The sequence below is a fragment of the Erinaceus europaeus genome, chromosome 18 (genome assembly GCF_950295315.1).
Source record: "Erinaceus europaeus chromosome 18, mEriEur2.1, whole genome shotgun sequence".
Lineage (NCBI taxonomy): Eukaryota > Metazoa > Chordata > Mammalia > Eulipotyphla > Erinaceidae > Erinaceus > Erinaceus europaeus.
The window spans coordinates 69,008,321-69,029,614 of NC_080179.1; the positions used below are offsets into that span (position 1 = coordinate 69,008,321).

Genomic DNA, 21,294 nt, shown 5'->3' on the forward strand with positions numbered 1-21,294 from the left:
TGCTGGACATGGATATTTGCAGGTGGATTCATACCCCCAGCCTGTGTCTATATTTACCTAGTAGGGTAGAGCTCTGGCGAGGTGAAGTTATGGGACATATTAGTGAGGTCACCTGCCCAGGGACTTCAGGCTGAAATCAAAGCATCAGCAACTTGGTAACTGTGGCTTAGTGGGTTTCTGAAGAAATCCTGGTTGTATTTTATTGAGTTTTCAGGTGATTTTTCATTGTTTTTTTCCTAGTTTATCAAAAGAGAAATCTCAAATGGCTTCTACCTCATAGCAAAGCCTCCATAAGTCTCTGCAAACCATTTTACATCATTAAACAATATAATAGTTTAATAGTTGGAGACTTAATATAAAGAAAGAGGAGTATTTTTAATTTTTTATTTCTCTATTGGGTGATTAATGGTTTACAGTCAACAGTAAAATATAATAGTTTGTACATGTATAACATTTCCACATAAAAATACAGCCCCCTCTAGGTCCTCCTCTGCCATCATGTTCCAGGACATGAACCCTCCTTCTCACTCCAGAGACTTTTACTTTGGTACAAACACACCGAACCCAGTCCAAGTTCTGCTTAGTGTTTTCCCTTTTGATCTTGTTTTTCAACTTCTGTCTGTCTGTAAATGAGATCATCCCATATTCATCCTTCTGTTTTTGACTTATCTCACTTAACATGATATCTTCAAGCTCCATCCAAGATGGGGTAAAGAAGGTGCATTCACCATTTTTAATAGCTGAGTAGTATTCCATTGTGTATATAGACCACAACTTGCTCAGCCATTCATCTGTTGTTGGACACCTGAGTTGCTTCCTGGTTTTGGCTATTACAAATTATGTGCTATGAACATAGGTATACACAAATCTTGTTGATGGGTATGTTGGGTTCCTTTAGGATATATCCCCAGGAGAGTGATTGCAGGGTCATGAGGTAGGTCCACTTCTAGCCTTCTGAGAGTTCTCCAGACTGTTCTCCACAGGGGTTGAACCAATTGACATTCCCACCAGCAGTGCAGGAGGGTTCCTTTGTCCAGAGGAGTACTTCTTAATAAAGATATGAAGCCAGAATAGCCTTGATACCAGAACTCACCTCAGAATAGTACAAAAAATAAAACCAATAGCCAAATATACTTATGTAGATATACTTTAAAATAATAAATACAAAATCTATTAAGGGAAAGATTCATAGTAGTACCAAATTGTAACTGTTTCTGGAAAACATCATTTGAAGAAGTAAGTATAGCACAGTAATATGTAAATCCCTATGATTTAAGTATAATATGCGATATAATATATACAAGTCTAATTTTAACGGAGTTTGTCCTTATTATTGCAGCGCGAACTAACACAGAGAAGTCAATGATATGACAGTTATATTCATAGCAGTATTATCATCTTTCTTTTTTTCTTTCTGGTCATTATTGGGACTTTGCTACTCCAGGGTGACTTTTAAGATAGAAAGTGTTAATAAATAAATAAATAAATAAATAAATAAATAAATAAATAAATAAGGTAGAAAATGTTCTCAAGGTGGTGACACTAGGCTTGAACCTCCTTTGTAACAGTATTTTTGAAGTCATATCTTAAATATTAATCGACAGGAGAATTACTAAATAAATTCTATGTTTATAAAATGAAAGACTGGGAGTTGGGCAGTAGTGCAGCAGGTTAAGCGCATGTGGCGCAAAGCACAAGGACCAGCCTAAGTATCCTGGTTCAAGCCCCTGGCTTCCCACCTGCAAAAGAGTCGCTTCACAGGTGGTGAAGCAGGTCTGCAGGTGTCTGTCTTTCTCTCCCCTTCTCTGTCTTTACCTCCTCTCACCATTTCTCTCTGTCCTATCCAACAACGACGACATCAACTATAATAACTACAACAATAAAACAACAAGGGCAACAAAAGGGAATAATAAAATTTAAAAAAGAACAGAACAGCTGCTTAAAAAAAAAGAAAGAAAGGCTATCCAGACACAGACATGAGGTATCTATATGAGTCTACAAATATAGACTATACAGTTACAGATAGGAAAATAAATGAACTATGAATAAATACGGAAATATGAATGAAAGTCGTAAATTAGCATTGAACAAAAAGAAGCCAGACAAGGCTGGTAAATCAAGTATAGGCTTTATTAGACTGGAGTTAGTCATGACAGAGACACTGGAGGTCTCACATTTCTTCTTAATGTGGGTGATCTGCAGTAAGAATCAGGTGGATTAGTCTGTATAGCAAGCATACCTATAAACAGGTGAGTCAGTAGTAGACATTTCCTTACTTTTTTTTTTTTCTTTAAGATTTTATAGTTCAGTGATCAGGGAAGTGGCTCAGTGATAATGTCAGACGTGTATGAATGAGTCACTGGATCTAATTTCTGATACCACCTATGTCAAAAGGAAGCTCTGGCCTCAAAAATCATTAAAGAAGATTTTGCTTTGTAATGGCCCGTTAGTGCTAATAAGAAAAAAAAAAACTTGCTATTTTTAGTGTCCCCAAATATAGATATATCAAAATACAATTCAGAAAAACCATACTCAGGTGAACATTTTAGGTCATTTTCAAGTTCTTGCTACTTTCTGCAATGCCCTGATAAATTCCTTTTCAGTGATTGGGTTGCTTCCCTGCAGGCAATTTGTCACATATGCTCTGTATACCTCCGTTCACTGAGGGTGCACGGCATTCACATGGCAGAGAGAAATGTCTTCTCTGTACAACAAAGGATCTTAATCATCCCAGAAACCTTCATTCCCAAGATGGCATCTCGTAAGTCTACTCCAAAATGTTGTTAGAAGTTATTTCTCTCTAGAGACTTAGAAGGTCTAGGTAAATACACAATTAAAAACCCGTTGCTTAATCCCTGCTGTATTAACTGAGGAGGGAGGGAGTTAATGGTGCAGTTGTTCTAAAGCATTCCAATAATTAATAGTTTATATATTTTAAACCTAAAATGAAGTTTTTGTGAGCTTAGTTTAAATTCCTAGTAGTGATTTAATGTTTCAGATATTCTTAGCCTCTTAGGAACCGATTCTAATTAAAAGAAGTAGAAAATGCCTATGAAAGTACGCAGTTCCCTCATTGTTTTCAACACTGTATTTTAGTCAAGAGAATGTGTAGTATGCTTTCTTTGTAAAATGCTTTGTTACTTTTATGAGAGAGAAGTGTGAGGCCAGAGCACTGTTCAGTTCTGGAATATGGTGGTGCTGGGATTGAACCTTGGACTTCTGGGGTTTCAGGTATGCAACTTCTGAGCTTTAGTCCTGAGCTCTCTCTCTCTCTCTCTCTCTCTCTCTCTCTCTCTGTTCCATACTTTCAAAGTTGTAGACAGGTGTTCTTAATTCCTCAATCCATGTTCAAAAGCATGAGCAATATGTGTTTTTGGTGCCACCATTTTTTTTAAAGATTTTATTTATTTATCAATGAGAAAGATAAGAGGAGAGAGAGAAAGAATCAGCTATCACTCTGGTACATGGGACCTTATGCTTGAGAATCCAGTGCTTTATCCATTGCGCTACCTCCTGGACCACTGCCACTGTTTTCTAAAACAAGTGTAAAAGATTAATATCCTGAATTCACTGAAATGCTGTTATTCACAAAAGTTAGGTAGAGCGCCCTCCTTCACATGAGATGTAACATCTCTCCAGCTCACAACTGACTCACCACATTAAGTCTCTAAGACTGAGAGACTAAGAGGAAATAAATGCATTGAATGCTTTGCAGAAAGCAAACCTGGCCAAAGAGTCAAGCCTTGTAAAGCTTGATTTGAGCCAAGCAGGGAGGAAAATTCCTTTTTCAAAATACGTGCTAGATGGTATCTCCTTTCTCTAAAATGTTTAAGTAAGATTCAGCTATTTATAACAATGAAAATAGGAATCCCCGATTCAGTTGTCTCGCTAATAAATTTAAAGGGGCTGGCATCCACTCCTATTTAATCTGTCATTGTACTGTAATGTCTAATGAATTCAGTATGTTTCAAGGTATAAGTAAAAACTGCAATAAGTAAAGTGAGTGAAGAAGTGTGACGTTTTTAAATTTGTCCGTGATTTTTGAGAAAAGAACTTTATTGACTTCGTATAGGATCACCAAAGTGACTTTAAATAGCCATAATTCACTCTACGATCCTTGGATATTGGTGTGAGGCATTTGTAAAAGGATGTTTTTTTTTTTTCTTCCTTAAAAATTGTTGATGACATTATGGTGCCCAAAAAATATCTCTAGAGCTTCTCCAAAATTCTAAGGAAGGTGACCATATAGTAGGATAAGTGTACTAATTGTTCTTCAACTAAAATCTGTGGGAAATTTAAATGAACATCTGTTTGAAGAATAGAGCTATTAAAGGGAATTTTCTGCACAAACAATGTGCCACGCAGAAGAGTTGTACAATGATACTGTGAAATTGTCTAATTGACTTATAAAAGAGCGAATCTTGTAAAAGAAATGTATGCAGTGCACTCTAGAGATATTTGACAGTCTTCAAGAGCAGATGTGATTATGATTATAATTATTTTAGTAAATTGAGCCATAATTTATCTTTCTGTTGTAAAATAAGATAAAGTGTATTATGAATCCTAAGTAGAAGAAACCCTTTAACATAAATAATTCATGCAAATTTTGACTTTGTTCATTTTCCTTTTCTCACTGAACCATACCTTTGTAAATATAACTGAGATGAGTATATGTTCAACAGGAAACTACATTGGGTTTTGTGTGTGTGCTCTGTACAAATTGGTTTTCATCAGATCTAGAAGTCCATAAAATAATGATTTTTTTCTCTAGAAAGTAAGATCATATCGAGTATGGAATAATTTTTAATTTTCTTGCCAGAGAAATTTGATGAGAGGCCCTACAATATGGAACATGAGACTATAGTAGGGCTTTTTTTTTTCTTCCAGGGTTGTTGCTGGGGCTCAGTGCCTCCACCACGAATCCACTGCTCCTGGAGGCCATTTTCCCCTCTTTTGTTGCCCTTGTTGTTATAGCCTTATTGTGGTTATTATTGTTGTTGTTGATGCCATCGTTGTTGGATAGGACAGAGAGAAATGGAGAGAGGAGAGGAAGAGAAAGACACCTGCAGTCCCACTTCACCGCCTGTGAAGTGACTCCCCTGCAGGTGGAGAGCCTGGACTCTAACTGGGGATCCTTCAGCCATGTGTGCTTAACCCACTGCGCCACCGCCCGACCCCCCATAGTAGGACTTTTTATGTGAGACATCAGCAAATTTGAATTAAAGCGAATGCACTATGCATGATATATCAGGTTTGTTTAATATCACTATGCAAATTTATTACATCTTTGCTCCTCTATTATTTTTCAGCCTTCTCCATTTAGGAAATTGCATATTTTTATATTCATAACTTTAACTAGTAATTCTAGGAATGTTACCTTTTCTGTGCATTCCTTTATCATACTTATTAACTGAAATTACTGCTAGAAGGAAATCAGTCAGACAAATTAGTATGCTTATTCATGAAACCTAGATTACAGTAAACCTCAAGATTAAGACTAATGAAACAATTACTTATTTAATCATCATTAAAAGTGTGAACATTGCTAAGATATCTGACTATAACTGCTAGAAGCCTTGGAAGAAGGAAAATGAATGTGTTTTTCTTGACTGCTCTTTCATGAAAGCAAGATTATTATTACCTGCTGATGTTTTGGTTTCACATTCAGCACTTCGCTTAGAAAAATAAAAGTCTCTTCTTCTTAGGAAGAAAGATAAATAAACAAACAACAAAATGTGTTTCTCTCATAGACTTTGCCGTCTGAAACTTAAGGTATTTTCACTTCGATTTTGCAAAATTTAAGATAGCAATAAATATATTCCTAGGTAAAGGCTGAAACAAATAGCCTTTTTAATTTCTTTAAGAAAAAAAAAAAATAAGCACAGTATGTGGTCCGGGAGGTCATGCAGTGGATGAAGCATTGGACTCTCAAGCATGAGGTCCTGAGTTCAATCCCCGGCAGCACATGTACCAGAGTGATGTCTGGTTCTCTCTCTGCTCCTATCTTTCTCATGAATAAATAAATACATTCTTTAAGAAAATTAATTTAAAAAAAGCACAGCACTATAAGCAGAATCACTCATTTAAGTTGTTTCTTAAAGAGAAGTTTTGAAATTTAAGTTAAATAGATTTTAACTTAAAGATGTATAAACCTAAGGATGCATCATTCACAGACACTGCACTGCACTGCACTCTTCTTGAATGCGCCTTCTGAGTGCAGGTGGTGGGGCCAGGTGTTGACACAGCAGGCTGAGTGCACATGTCACCATGCGCAGGGCCTGGTTCAAGCTCCTGGTTCCCGCATGCACAGGAAATGCTTACTGAGCAGTGAAACAGCACTGCAGCTCTCTCTCTCTCTCTCTACCTCCACAGGAAATGCTTACTGAGCAGTGAAACAGCACTGCAGCTCTCTCTCTCTCTCTCTACCTCCACAGGAAATGCTTACTGAGCAGTGAAACAGTGCTGCAGCTCTCTCCCTCTCTCTACCTCCACAGGAAATGCTTACTGAGCAGTGAAACAGCACTGCAACTGTCTCTCTCTCTCTCTACCTCCACAGGAAATGCTTACTGAGCAGTGAAAGAGCGCTACAGCTCTCTCCCTCTCTCTACCTCTTGTCCTCCTGTTACCTTTCCAATTTCTCTCTGTCCTATTAAACAACGATAAAGTTTTAAAATAAAAATAAAAATGTAAAAGTTGTCACCATTGAAAGGAGAACCTCATTGCTTTCTTTTGCAAAGTGAGGCAATGTTTTTTATCTTTCTTTTTTCTTTCTTTCTTTCTTTCTTTCTTTCTTTCTTTCTTTCTTTCTTTCTTTCTTTCTTTCTTTCTTTTAGTAGAAGGGATGTTTCACAAGACTGTTTTCACAAGGCTACATTTTCACATCCCTCCCATGATAGATGTCAGCATGCTTCCCCCACACCAAAATACCATCTCACTCTGCCATAGGGCACCTGGGTCCCATCCCCACTCCAGCTGCTTCCTAGCTCCTAAAATGATTTTGTAGGCCTGAACAGTTTTTAGTGATCATTAAACATAAAGAAAAAGAAATAACTGGTTTTGCTTGGAGTGTATGCAGGCAAATGAAAATAGCCAGAAGGGAATGGAGAGGAAGATGATAATATCCTTTACGTTTGTTATGGGACAGACTCAAGATACGTCTATATATACTCTATCATCTCCCTAAAGATAATCATAATTAAGTAAGTGTTGACACATATGTAGCAAGGCAAAGTAACTCAGAGACTTTCAGGACATATCATAGCTTTACTAAGAAGATACTGAGCCCAGTCGTATTCGTAAGACTGGTAAGGCTACTGCTGATGGCGTAATGTGAAATGACACTATTATTACAATTATGAAGTCTAAAAATCAAAGGAGATAGTACTTTCTCCAGTATTTTGGGTCAAACCGCATGTGGAGTTTGGTGGGACCTGGTCAAACTGGAACACAGTCAGGGGATAATGACAATGAGAAGCAAAACCAAAACAAACAAGAAACAGCAGAGAAAACAGAGATGAGACCGGTCGACCCAAGGCCTTGAGCCTGGAGGGATGAAGGCGTTGTCGCTGCTCTGCCATATATTTTTTAAATATTTTATTTATTTTATTTTAATGAGAGAGAGAAGTAGAGAGACAGAGATAGAGGCCAGAGCTCTGTTGTGGTGCTGCTCTGCCATATTTCAAGTGCTTTTGTCTAGAAGGGGGCACTCAACTTATTTTTGATTACTTCTGAAACTGAAACATGACACATGCATACACATTATAGGAGTGGGGCCGGTGAGATGGAATAATGGTTCTGCAAAAGACTCTCATACCTGAGGCTCCCAGGTACCAGGTTCAGTCCCCAGAACCACCAACAACCAGAGATGAACAATAATCCCGTGTCTTTATCTCTGTATCTCTCTTGCACTAAATGAACAAGCTAATAAATAAATAAAATATTTCTTTTAAAAAAGAAGCTATGTGCTTCAGGAGATGGTGCAATGGATAAAACACTGGACTCTCAAGCAGGAGGTCCCATTCCCGGCAGCACATGTATTAGAGTATTGTCTGGTTATTTCTCTCTACTCTTGTCTTCCTCAGTCATAAATAAATAAAATCTTTAAAAAAGAAGAAGTTATGGAAGATATTTGATAGGATTCTTTCCATTAAGTGGTGAATAGTCCAAGACAGTGTCTTAGTATTTATTTATTGACCTGTCACAATATTTACTTATGTGACAACCAAGTGATAATCAGTGAGGAATGTTAAGAAAGGATTCCACCGTGGTCCGGGAGGTGGCGCAGTGGCAAAGCTTTGGACCCTCAAGCATGAGGTCCCTAGTTTGATCCCCGGCAGCACATGTGTCAGAGTGATGTCTGGTTCTTTATCTCTTTTCCTGTCTTTCTCATAAATAAAATCTTTAAAAAGAAAAGAAAAGAAAAGATTCCACTATCGGACTAGAAATTGAAATAGTTGCTATTTTAAGTCGGACCTCAGTCTGATATTCTTGGTTCTCAGATTTGTCAATCTTAACATTCAGTTCTTAAATACTGCTTAGTGGGGGGTCAGGAGGTAGCACAGCGGGTTAAGCGCATGTGGCACAAAGCGCAAGGACCGGCATAAGGATCCTGGTTCCAGCCCCTGGCTCCCCACCTACAGGGGAGTTGTTTCACAGGTGGTGAAGCAGGTCTGCAGGTGTCTGTCTTTCTCTCCCCCTCTCTGTCTTCCCCTCCTCTCTCCATTTCTCTCTGTCCTATCCAACAACCAACGACATCAATAACAACAATAATAACCACAACAAGGCTACAACAACAAGGGCAACAAAAGGGGGGGGGGGAAATGGCCTCCAGGAGCAGTGGATTCATGGTGCAGGCACCGAGCCCCAGCAATAACCCTGGAGGCAAAAAATAAAAAATAAAAAATAAAAAATAAAAAAATACTGCTTAGTCAATAAATAAGTATTATAAATAAATATTATAGGAGCAAAATAGTCACTGTCCTGCTTCCTGAAAGTTAAACCTAGCAGTTGAGACTAATAATTAAGCCGATATTCTCATAAATAGTTATTTGTAGTTGAAGAAGTAAATAATTGTTGGCAACACAATATGGGAACTCATTTTGACTTTGGTGGGAGTGAAGAAACTTCAGTATGAAAATGATTAAGCTGAGATTCCAAAGCCACTAGGAAATTTCTCCAAATTCAAGGTCCTGAAAAGTGTTTTGGATAAGTAAATCACGCATAGTGATAAAACATTTATCGCCACACTTAACCAGTCTTATAGCCTTCCTCTAGCATGCTTTCTATTTGTGGATGTGTGATTTCTATTGAACAAAAGTTGTTTTTCTGCTCTGGGGGATGTTACCTTTGCTCTCAGACCAGTCGATTGGGTGTGTATTTTTGGCTCCTTTTAGTTTGATCAAGTGATTTTGTTATTGCTGTTGTTGGCTGTGACATTAGGACTCCAGTGTCACTGCTCAGTATTTGTAGGCACTCAAATGAGTCAGACCCTGAATTCTAGTCACAGAGGCAAGTGAGACTGCTTCCCTCTCCTTGATTTAGAGCTGAAAACACTGTGGTTTACATGCCACCTACAAAACAAAGAAGTGAGTGCCAGATAGCTCTAGGAGCTCCTCTGCCTCCTGAGTGTGTTTCACAAACCTATAGAGAAGTCTTTCATCTGTATTAGAGATTCACCCTCACAGAACTTCAAAGAGTCTGATGATACAAAGAAGAGTAGCTAAGGTCTAGGAAGTGTTGGTGAATAATTACAATTAGAGATTTACTGGTAATCACTCTTGTGTCAGTAAGGGGTTGGCTGTCGGATACAACCAGACAGTGACTAGAGGGAGGATTCTTGAACCACTCAATCTTTTGAAATTTCTAAGGGGTTTTCCAAGAGGAAAATCAGCATTCACATGTTATATAGAAAGTGCTTTATGCAGACCTAATGGATTAGCAGGCTCTGTCTGCTTCATTTGACAATATCTGATTCAGTGCCTGGGAAATGTTACCATGCTATAGACCTTGGGAATATCTACCTGCTAAATATCTACCTACTAAAAATATGGCTATGCTAAGAAATGAACTGAGCACTCCTGTGTCTTTGAGGTATGTTGTTGATCAATTCAGATCAATTCTGAAATCCAGTGCGTGCACCACTGACCTGATCAAGGACAGTGCCATCAAAAAGTGTCACCTAGGCTTAGAAGGGAAGAGAAGGCAAGGCCATTGAGGAGGTAGACACATTTACATAAGTATAGATAGATAGTTATAGAAGAGGTGCTCAGCCCGGGTCTGGGAGAGCTGGTGCAGTTTCCAGTGGAGGAATGAGGACATAGAACTCTGGTGACGGGAAGGGTGTGGAATTAGACCTCCCTCTGTTATCTTGTGATTTTGTAAATCGAGATTAAATCACTAATAAAAGTGGGTCTGAGATCAGATCGATGGTATTTAAAGTTAATGGTATTTATATACTTTTCCTACATTTGGGAGCTACTCTGCCCTGATCCAGTTTTCTAGTCCTATCCTCAGCTCTGAAACCATCTTCCCAGAAAATACTCCTAGCCCACCTGCATGCTACCCATTGGGCTCAGTCAAAAATGAATAAAGTCATGGTCCCCTTAGAATATACCTAAAATAGACCTCCTACCTCCTTCCAACATGAAGACCCCAAATTTCATCTGTTATGCTTTCACGTTTAAGTTCCTGATTATTAAACACTTTGTTTTGCCTTACATCTTAATGCTTTTCAGCCACCAAGTTGCCATGACACCAACCTGACTTCCCTGGGCAGGCGACCTCACCAATGTGTCCTGGAACTCCGCCTACCCAGAGCCCTACCAGACTAAGGAAAGATAGAAACAGGCTGGGGGTATGGATTGACCTGCCAACACCCACGTCTAGTAGAGAATTACAATTACAAAAGCCAGACCTCCTACTTTCTGGCACCCTATAAAGTTCTTTGGTCTATACTCCCTGAGGGATAAAGAATAAGGAAATTTCCAACGGAGAGGAGGGGATATGGAACTCTCGTGGTGGGATTTGTACCCCTCTTGTCCCATAATCTTGTCAATCATTATTAAATCACTAATACAAATATTTTTTAAAATATCACTAAATCATGACTATAAGAATATTTTTGAGTGCGTCTTCCTATCACTTAGTAGTTTTCAGAGCCCTAGTCAGGGTAGAATATTTAAGTTAGTTGCTTTTATTTAAGAATTGTTGTAGTGATTCCTCTACAACACTATGAGTGTACAGTAACTACCTAGGTCCTTCTAATGGTACAGCTTACTGAAGTCTCCAGTGCATATTAGTGAGTACAAGGCTGATCATTAAGCATTATTGTCAGTGACATTTTCTTCCCCTCTTTGGTCATGCAAATGCCTGGTTCTCACCACCTCCAGTCAGTGTTTTTAGATAGAAACAGCCAGAGAGAGAGAGAGAGAGAGAGAGAGAGATCTCAGCATTAAAGCTTCCCTCAGTGCAACTGGATCCATACTTAAACCTGGGTCACATGCATGGCAAAGCATGTGCCTTCCCTGCTGAGGTTTTTGGTGAACCCAGTGAAATATGTGTATCTTCACCCTAAACCCTTACTTTAATTTTTAAACATTTGTTTTATTTTATTTTTTTAACTGGGAGGATTAATGGTTTAATTGTGAGGTCAGAGGGTAGGTCCATTTTTAGCCTTCTGAGAATTCTCTAGACTGCTCTCCATAGGGGTTGTATCCTTGACCCCTGCAACCTCAACCTCTTTATTATTTGTTGTTATTATCATTTCCGATGTACGACATTCTCACAGGGGTGAAGTGGTATATCTCATTGTTGTCTTTATTTGCATTTATCTGTCAATCAGTGATTTGGAGCATTTCTCCTAATGTCTGTGGCCTTTGGGGTCTCTTCTTTGAAGAATATTCTGTTCATATCTTCTTCCCATTTTAGGATGGGGTCATTTGTTGTTGCTGAGTTTGGTGAGCTATTTGTATATTTTGGTTATTAGCCTTTTGTCTTATGTATGGCCTGAAAAGGTTTTCTCCAGTTCTGTGAGGAGTCTGTGTTTGAGTGGTGGTTTCTTTTTCTGTGCAGAAGCTTTTTAATTTGGTGTAGTCCCATTGGTTTATTTTTGTTTTAATCTTCCTTGCAAATGGACTTGAGCCATTGAAGATGCCTATACAACTTAAATAGAAAAGAGTTCTGCCAGTGATTTCTTCTAGGTAGTTGATGGTTTCTGGTCTAACATCCGAGTCATTGATACATTTGGAATTTACTTTTGTGTCTAATTCTTGTGTGTGATGTAGTGGCTGTTTCATTCATTTGCATGTTTCAACCCAATTTTTCCAACATCATTTGTTGAAGAGACTTTCCCTTCTCCACTTAATAGTTTGGGCCCCCTTGTCAAAATTGGAAGTCCATAGGTGTGGAGGCTTTAAATATTTTTTAACCAGACCAGTGCTCAGCTGATCAAACCTGAGACCTCTGGTGCCTCAGGCATGAGAGTCTGTTGCATATCTGATCGTGTTGTCTCCCTGGCCCTAATTCTTATTTTGGTTCTTGAAAAATTTATGCTTGACTGCAGGAACACTAGCCTAGAGAAGATAGAATGTGAATGAACTAAATGGTTGATCTAGTTTATCTTGATAATATTGATAAATAAAGTAAAATTAGACCTACAGAGGGGAACTGAAGATTTGTTTATCTTGATTATTCTAAGTTTATAGAATTGGTCTTCGAACAATTCAAGCATAATCTACAAATTCCACAAGTCATCCACAAAAACCTGTTTCAAGACTGCACAATATAACACATTAGACTTTATTGATGAAGACATACAACTTATAAGAGAAAATATATATAAGGAGGTTCACTTTTGTTTTGTAGGAGGGGTTTAAAACCTACATTGAACACTTGAACTTTGAACACCTGAACCTGGGAGACAGGCCACTGAAACATCTAACTTTGTAGCAATCATAGGAACTGAGTGCATGCCTTCTTGCGCTCAGCCTCAGTGCCTCAGGGTCAGTTTAGCAGAACTGATTGGCACCTGGGTTAAAGTAAAAACACCTGCTTAATACAAAAGTTTTAGCTTAAGGGCAGGCTTCTAATTAACACACCCATCTAGAAACTGGCTAGAAACAACTTCTGGGGTTCACATATTACCATGTGCAAGGACTCAGAGTTAACCTCCTTGGTCCCCACCTGCAAAGGGGTGGGCTTAACAAGTGGTGAAACTACAAGTCTCCCTCTCCCTCTCCCTCTCCCTCTCCCTCTCCCCCTCCCCCTCCCCCTCCCCCTCCCCCCCCTCCCCCTCCCCTACCCTCCCCCTCTCCCCCCTCCCTCCCCCTCTCCCCTCCCCCTACCCTACCCTCCCCCTCCCCTCCCCCCTCCCCGTCTCCCCCTCCCCCTCCCCTCCCCCTCTCCCCCTCCCCCTCCCTCCCCCTCTCCCCCTCCCTCTCCCCCTCTCCCCCTCCCCCTCTCCCCCTCTCTCCCTCCCCATCTCCCTCTCTCCCTCCCCCTTTCTCCCTCTCTCTCTCCCTAACTCATTCCTCCCTCTCCAGTTTTTCCTGTAATCAATTAATTAATTATTAAACTTATAAAAAGGTTGGGTGGGGTAGATAGCATAATGGTTATGCAAAGAGATTCTCATGCTTGAGGCCAAGTCCCAAATTCAATCTCCTGCATCACCACAAGCCAGACCTGAGCAGTGCTCTGGTAAAAAATAAATAAATAGGGGCCCAGTAGTAGCGCAGTAGGTTAAATGCACCTGGTGCAAAGTGCAGGGATGGAGGTAAGGATCCCTGTTCAAGCCCCGGGCTCCCCACCTGCAGGGGGTTCGCTTCACAAGCAATGAAGCAGGTCTGCAGTTGTCTGTCTTTCTCTCCTCTCTGTCTTTCCTTCCTCTCTCCATTTCTATCTGTCATATACAACAACAACAGCAATAACAACAATAATAATAGCAACAATGAACAACAAGGGCAACAAAAATGAAAAAAAAATGACCCCCAGGAGCAGTGGATTCATAGTGCAGGCACTGAGCCCCAGAGATAACCCTGGAGGCTAAAATAAATAAATGTTAAATGCATATGCAAAATATATATAGGTATACCCACTTTCAGTCATCTATGCTATACAGTATACATGTAATTCTAAATAGATATTAGTGTGTATGTAATTCTAACTATATTAAATATATTCTTAAAATATTATCTAAAAATAACATGTTATATTACTGATGGTGTCTTGTGGTTTTTTGTGCAGCTAAGCTCTTTTTAAATTTATTTTGATAGAGACAGGAATAAAGAGCCAGAGAAAGAGACCGCAGCACCAAAATTTCCCCTAATGCGCTGGGGACTGGGCTCAAACTTGAATCACACACACGGCCTGGTGCAGCATCTTAATTTATATCCACAACAACCCTGTGAAGTTGGTCCTATTGCCAGCATCTCACTACAGACGCAGAGCAGCATTTTAGAGACATAAAGAGAGTGGCTCAGGGTTTTCCAACTACTGAGGATTAAAGATGGAATTTGCACTATAGAATTCTGGTTTCAGAAGCTGGCCCTTGTTAAAATGTGTGTGGGGTGGGGGAGAGACAGAGAGAGACAGAGACAGAGGACATGTAAACACTGAAAGGGACCAGAGAGCACTGTTCTATTCATGTGCAGTTCCTGGGATGAAATCCAGGGCCTTGCATGTTAAATCATGAATTCAACCCCTAAAAACACTCCCCTCTCAGCCCCAGAACCTAGTTTTAAATCACAAATTGCGTTGCTGTCTGCACAGTAGCATAACTGACTGAAAAGTGGTGAAATCGGACAAGTTGTCCTTACATAGCCTCAAACAACTAACATGCTTTGGATGGGATTTTTCCTCTACTTTATAACTTGCCTTTGAACTCGGTGTTTTGAAATTGTGCAGACATCGCTGTAAATAATACCCCTATTCACTGTGATAATTTCACAAGTACTTTTCCTGTATGAGTCAAAAGATGAGAATTCTGGAGGTGAGATCTAGACTCCTCTCTGAGTTGGTAGGTTAGCTGGTACTGGGGACGATCATTACGACTTTCTCTATCTATGTCTTCTAGCTGTTAGAACTATAGATATGGTGGAAGGTACCAGGTAAACACAGAATCATGAGCATACATTTTAGGAACAATCAGGTAATCAAAGTTTATTAATTAATTTATCTTTTTGTAATTTTTAAATTTAGTTTTCCCTTTTGTTTCCCTTGTTGTTTTTTTTATTTTTTATTCTTGTTGCAATTATTGTTGTTATTGATGTCATTGTTGTTAGATAGGACAGAGAGAAATGGAGAGAGGAGGGGAAGACAGAGAGGGGGAGAGAAAGACACCTGCAGACCTGCTTCACCGCCTGTGAAGCGACTCCCCTGTAGGTGGGGAGCTGGGGGTTTGAACCAGGATCCTTATGCCAGTCCTTGCACTTTGTGCCACGCGCGTTAACCCTAATTAATTTATTTATTGCTCCTAGGTTTATCACTGGGGTTCAGTGTCTCCACTATGAATCCATTTCTGGTGGCCATCCTATTTCCACTGTTGCTGCTGTTGTTGGATAGGACAGAGAGAAATGGAGAGAGGAGGGGAAGACAGAGAGGGGGAGAGAAAGACAGACACCTGCAGACCTGCTTCACCGCCTGTGAAGCGACCCCCGCCCCACCCCACCCCCCCACTGCAGGTGGGGAGCCTGGGGCTTGAACCAGAATCCTTGCGTGTGTCCTTGAGCTTTGCGCCAAATGATAGAAACTTTTTCAGCAGTCTCGCCCCTATAAGTGCCATTCTTCAAGTCATAGCTTTCAAAAAACAAGCTACAATTTATCCTCTCCCCCATTTTTGCTGCTTTGTTAGGTGAGGTCAAGTGAAGATGGAAAGGAAATCTACCAGGCACAAAAAGCAAAATGGAAATTGGAACAGTAAGGTGATGCTTGGCCAAATTACATACATTATTGAAGTTCTTCATTTTCTGGGTGGGTTTTTCATTGCCAAAGAGTGATTTGACAGTTTAGAATTTTAATGGATCTTTATCCAAGAGACTTCAACTGGGAACTCACCTGTGTGGACCTAATGTGTTTAAGCATTTTCATTCTTCTGTAGTTTTAAAGTTTGATTACCTATTGATGAACTCTTCACAGTTAATGGTTAAAAGGATAGGGGTCGGGCGGTGGTGCAGTGGGTTAAGCGCATGTGGCGCAAAGCGCAGGGACTGGCGTGAGGATCCCGGTTCTGGCCCCCGGCTCCCCACCTGCAGGGGAATCACTTCACAAGTGGTGAAGCAGGTCTGTCTTTCTCTCCCCCTCTCTGTCTTCCCCTCCTCTCTCCATTTCTCTCTGTCCTAGCCAACAATGAACAACATCAACAATGGCAATAATAATAACCACAAAGAGGCTACAACAACAAGGGCAACAAAAGGGGACGGGGGAATGGCCTCCAGGAGCGGTGGATCCATGGTGCAGGCACCGAGCCCAGCAATAACCCTGGAGGGAAAAAAAAAAAAAAAAGGAGAAGGCATAAGGCAAGATTGTTCCCCTTTATCCCAAAAGCCTTTTTTTGGTGGCAGTACATAAAATGATAGCCTTAGGGAAGTGGAATTTTGCCTTGATATTTCATGTGTTTTATTTATTTATTAACTGTTGATAACTTTTATTTTTTTCTTGCATTTGTCAGGATACATTGAGAGGGGAGGGGGAGGCCGAGATCGAGATAGAGAGAACAAGAGACACCTGCAGCAATGTTTCACCAGTCTTAAAGCATCCTCCCCCTGCCCATGTTGACTGGGAAATCAAACCCAAGTTCCTGTGCATGATAATGTGTGCATTCAACCAAGTGCACCACCTCCTGGCACGACAATATTTGATTAGAGCAAAATAACTTTTGATTAGGCAATAGCTATTTTTCAATTCCTACAAGAAATTAAAAACTTACTCTTGAATGAAATGGTAACTGACAACATTTGTTTTTTATCTGACTAAGGTTTCTGATTTAAAACTCAAATTCATGCAAAGGTCCATAGCCTCCTATATATTTTTTTCCTTACAGTGTCCAAATTGATTGGTGGATGTCAGTGGAGCATAAGACCCAAAGGCAAAAATAAAAGCCTATGTGCTCAATTCTAGCTACACGGCAGGTCAGTACTACAGTGTCTGCTGTGTGAAAAGAATGAGAAAGTTTCCCAATCAAAAGTTCTGCAAATCTTTGATGTCTGCTTATTTATTTCCGGCAGAACAGCAGTCTCTTCATGTTTGATGTCCCTGAAGCAAAAGCCTGTTTGTGTTGAGTTTGATTATAGACAGAGAGGTGTCTTTACAGGGAACCCAGCTGGATACATCCTGCTTACTGCCTTAGTCTCTTGCATGTCAGGGGAGAAGGGAGAAGACAGCATTATAGAAATGGCAATTGTTTGTACTACTGGCAGAGTCTCAAATGGCATTTCTTCTATTACACTTTGAACTAGGGGATTTATTTTTGCAGAAGAGAAAAATGGACAGCATGCAAATTCTTGGTCTAAAGGCATTCTGATGCTTTGAAGCCTGCTCATTGGTCTCTACATCCATTGTTTGTGGACTAATTTTGCTTTGGTTCCGTTGATGCTTCATTTAGTTTTTAGTAAGAGAATCCAAAGTGGCATATTTGGTTGTAGTTGCTTATAAAATATTTGAATAAGAATCAGGCAACTATTAGGATTGAAGGAAAAATTATGGAAAGTAAATTAGGATTCGGCTTTGTTTCAAGACTTGTTAAGCTTTTTATACTATATTCTAGGGGAAAGAGAGGAGAAAACTACTAGTTATAATGATTTTGGTATGTAATTACTTTTAAATGTTGTGGAACTGATGCTTTTACTTTCATACAGGAAGAGAATTAGGTTGTTAGGGGGGTATTGCTGAGAATGCCTGCTTAAAGGCTACTCTTGAGTTTATTGTTGGAAGGGAATGAGACTGGCAGTAAAGGAGGTCAGTTCCATATTATGTCTGGTGGATGTTTCAAGGCAAGTTTGGGCTACCAAACCACATGAGTTCTTGGTTGCTATTGTAAATTGCTCAAAGGAAAGTCACCTCCATGGAAATGGTTACACTTGTTATTTATAATATTGGTATCCTTAATCTCTTCATGGTACAGAGAATAAAATCTGTGGAAGACTGAAAGCTACGAATCTTGAGATCTAGCAAATGGAAGGCACTCTCTTCTGCAACTGCAAAGTCTGTCCTCACTTATATATATATTGAATGACAGGAAAAATCAATGCAGAAGTGAAAAGAATTTTTTATATATTTAATTGTCTTCATTGTCTCTTGTAAGGTTATACTTCATTTTATATATTCTAATTTTAAATGGTATTCTTTTAAAAAATATTTATTTATTCCCTTTTGTTGCCCTTGTTTTATTATTGTAGGTATTATTGATGTCATTGTTGTTGGATAGGATGGAGAGAAATGGAGAGAGGAGGGGAAGACAGAGAGGAGAGAAAGTCAAACACCTGCAGACCTGCTTCACCACCTGTGAAGCGACTCTCTTGCAAGTGGGAAGCCGGGTGCTTGAACCAGGATCCTTAGGCTGGTCCTTATGCTTTGCCACCTGTGCTTAACCCGCTGTGCTACCTCCTGACTCCCTAAAATGGTATTCTTAATAAATCAAGAAATCATCATATGCATTGTTACATTCAAATTAGAGTTAGGGGAACATTAATTAAAAATTAGTTAATTCATTAATTCATTCATTCATTGATTCAGCAAATATATGGAGCACCTTTTAAGGACATGGGAACAAGATAAATGTACTCCTATGTTCATGAACTCACTTTAATGCAATAATGCAAAATAATGGAAATATTTTACTTTGATGCTAAAGTTTCTATTGCAAATGGAAAATGTTTGAATGACTCTAAGAAGATCATGTACTCAAGATATTTTCCTATTGGCTGGCTTGTGCTCAAGTTGATCCATGAAGTCTCTGTCTCTGATTTGCTTGTGAGAGAATATTAAGCAACCTTTAGATAGATTAAACACCCTCACTGGGCCCTGTGGTGAAGCTAATTGATTTACAAAATATTTAACTTATGACAGTGGCTTTATTTTAATATTTAAGTCAGTCCATTGCAATACTGACTGAATCCCTTTTCTGATTCTATAGAATTTTCAATTTACTATATATTCATTATAGAGGGGTATATTAGCCTGGACTTTTACTTTTTGATTCTTAAGGAAATGCAGTCAGTGATCTGCATTCATGCATTGTAGATATTTTTACTAGTGAAGCTGGAACTTATTTGTCGTCTAGTTGACACAATTAGGTTCAGGTCTGAAGTGCAAACAAACTCTGGGGTTGGCATACCTAGCTGAGCACATACTTTACCATGTGCAAAGGCCCAGATTCAAGCCCCTAGACTTTACTGGCATAGGGAAATGTACAGCAGAAATGAAGCAATGATACAGATGTCTCTCTTTTCCTCTCCCTCTCAATTATTCTCTAGCCTATCAAAAAAAATAAAATAAAGAAATAAACCGGTTTTGATAACTTTCCAGAGCATGACAATGTGATCACTCTTATTTCTTTTTATTTATTTTTTATTAATTTAATTTATTTATAAACTAAAAATAGAAAATATTGACAAAACCATAGGATAACAGAGGTAAAGTCCTACACATTCCCCACCGCCAGAGTTCCATATCCCATCCCCTCCACTGGAAGCTTTATTCCCTCTGGGAGTATGGACCCAGGATTATTATGGGATGCAGTAGGTGGAGGGTCTGGCTTCTGTAATTGCTTCCCCGCTGAACATGGGCTTTGACAAGTCATATATTCCCAGCCTGCCTCTCTCTTTCTATAGTGGGGCAGGGCTCTGGGGAAGCAGAGCTCCAGGACACATTGGTGGGGTCATCTGCCCAAGGAAGTTCGGTTGGCATCATGCTAGCAACCTGGTGGCTGAAAGAAGAGTTAACATATAAAGCCAAACAAATTCTTGACTAATCATGAACCTAAAGGCTGGAATAGTCCAGATGAAGAGTTGGGGGTTCTCCGCTTTGTAGATAGTTAGTAGGCCTATTTTAGTTATATTCCAAAGGGCCCATGACTATACTAGTTTGTTTGTTTTTTTCTGAACCTGACAACTTTCTTATTCTTTATCCCTCTGGGAGCATGGACCCAGGATCATTATGGGGTAGAGAAGATGGTAGGTCTGGCTTCCGTAATTGCTTCTCCAATGAACATGGACATTAGCAGGTCGGTCCATACTCCCAGCCTGTTTCTTTCTTTTTTTTTTTTTTTAATTTTTTTAATTTAAGAAAGGATTAATTAACAAAACCATAGGGTAGGAGGGGTACAACTCCACACAATTCCCACCACCCAATCTCCATAACCCACCCCCTCCCCTGATAGCTTTCCCATTCTCTATCTCTCTGGGAACATGGACCCAGGGTCATTGAGGGTTGTAGAAGGTAGAAGGTCTGGCTTCTGTAATTGCTTCCCCGCTAAACATGGGCGTTGACTGGTCGGTCCATACTCCCAGTCTGCCTCTCTCTTTCCCTTCTTCTTCTTCTAGCGTTTGCCCTTCTTCCATAGCCAGTCAACAGGTCAGGTTGAAAGCTGTCAGGAGCTGCTTGTTGCTGGCTTTGAAAGTGACTGGGATCCATGTGGATTCAGTTGGCTAGGAAGGATCGTCAGTTTCCCCAATGAATGGGTACTCACGGGATGCACCACGAGAAGCTCGATCCAATGCATCTCTTTCCCTAGTAGGGTGTGTCTCTGGGGAAGCTGAGCTCCAGGACACATTGGTGGGGTCTTCAATCCAGGGAAGCCTGGCCAGCATCCTGGTGGCATCTGGAACCTGGTGATTGAAAAGAGAGTTAACATACGAAGCCAAACAAATTGTTGAGCAATCATGGACCCAAAAGTTTGGAATAGTGGAGAGGAAGTGTTAGGGAGGTACTCACTGCACACTCTAGTGTACTTCTGCTTTCAGGTATATATTTTGCAGTAGTTTATGGATACGTGTGAACATATGCTCTCTCTCACAGAAACTGGTGTATATCTAGGTTATGGGACTTTGTTAGAAAGTGAACCACCTGAGATGAAATTAGAGTGTACTATAAAAGGAAAGGTCTCACCCGAGTAATGAAGCTGAAGGGTTGTCATTCCACACGTGAAGTCTCTGGACACAGTCTGAGGTGAAGCATGTTGAGGTGGCATTTGTTGCGTTGGTTAGGTTGTGATCGGCGGATGCAATATTATTTGGTATGGATTGGGAGAGGCATACGGGAAAGTGGGCCCTATCCAAGGGTTCCAGGACTGGGGGAAGTAGGGGC

At 39.9% G+C, this 21,294-nt stretch overlaps 2 long non-coding RNA genes across 5 annotated transcripts in view; one reads left to right on the forward strand and one right to left on the reverse strand.

Moving 5' to 3' along the window:
• LOC132534282 (uncharacterized) overlaps window positions 1-21,294 on the forward strand; it is a 194,095-nt gene that overhangs the window by 16,477 nt on the left and 156,324 nt on the right. The gene's annotated exons all lie outside the window — the stretch shown is intronic.
• LOC132534281 (uncharacterized) overlaps window positions 19,737-21,294 on the reverse strand; it is a 12,903-nt gene continuing 11,345 nt past the window's right edge. Inside the window, exon 3 of the long non-coding RNA XR_009546003.1 lies at window positions 19,737-19,915. This is a non-coding gene — a long non-coding RNA (uncharacterized LOC132534281). The remainder of the gene's footprint in view (window positions 19,916-21,294) is intronic.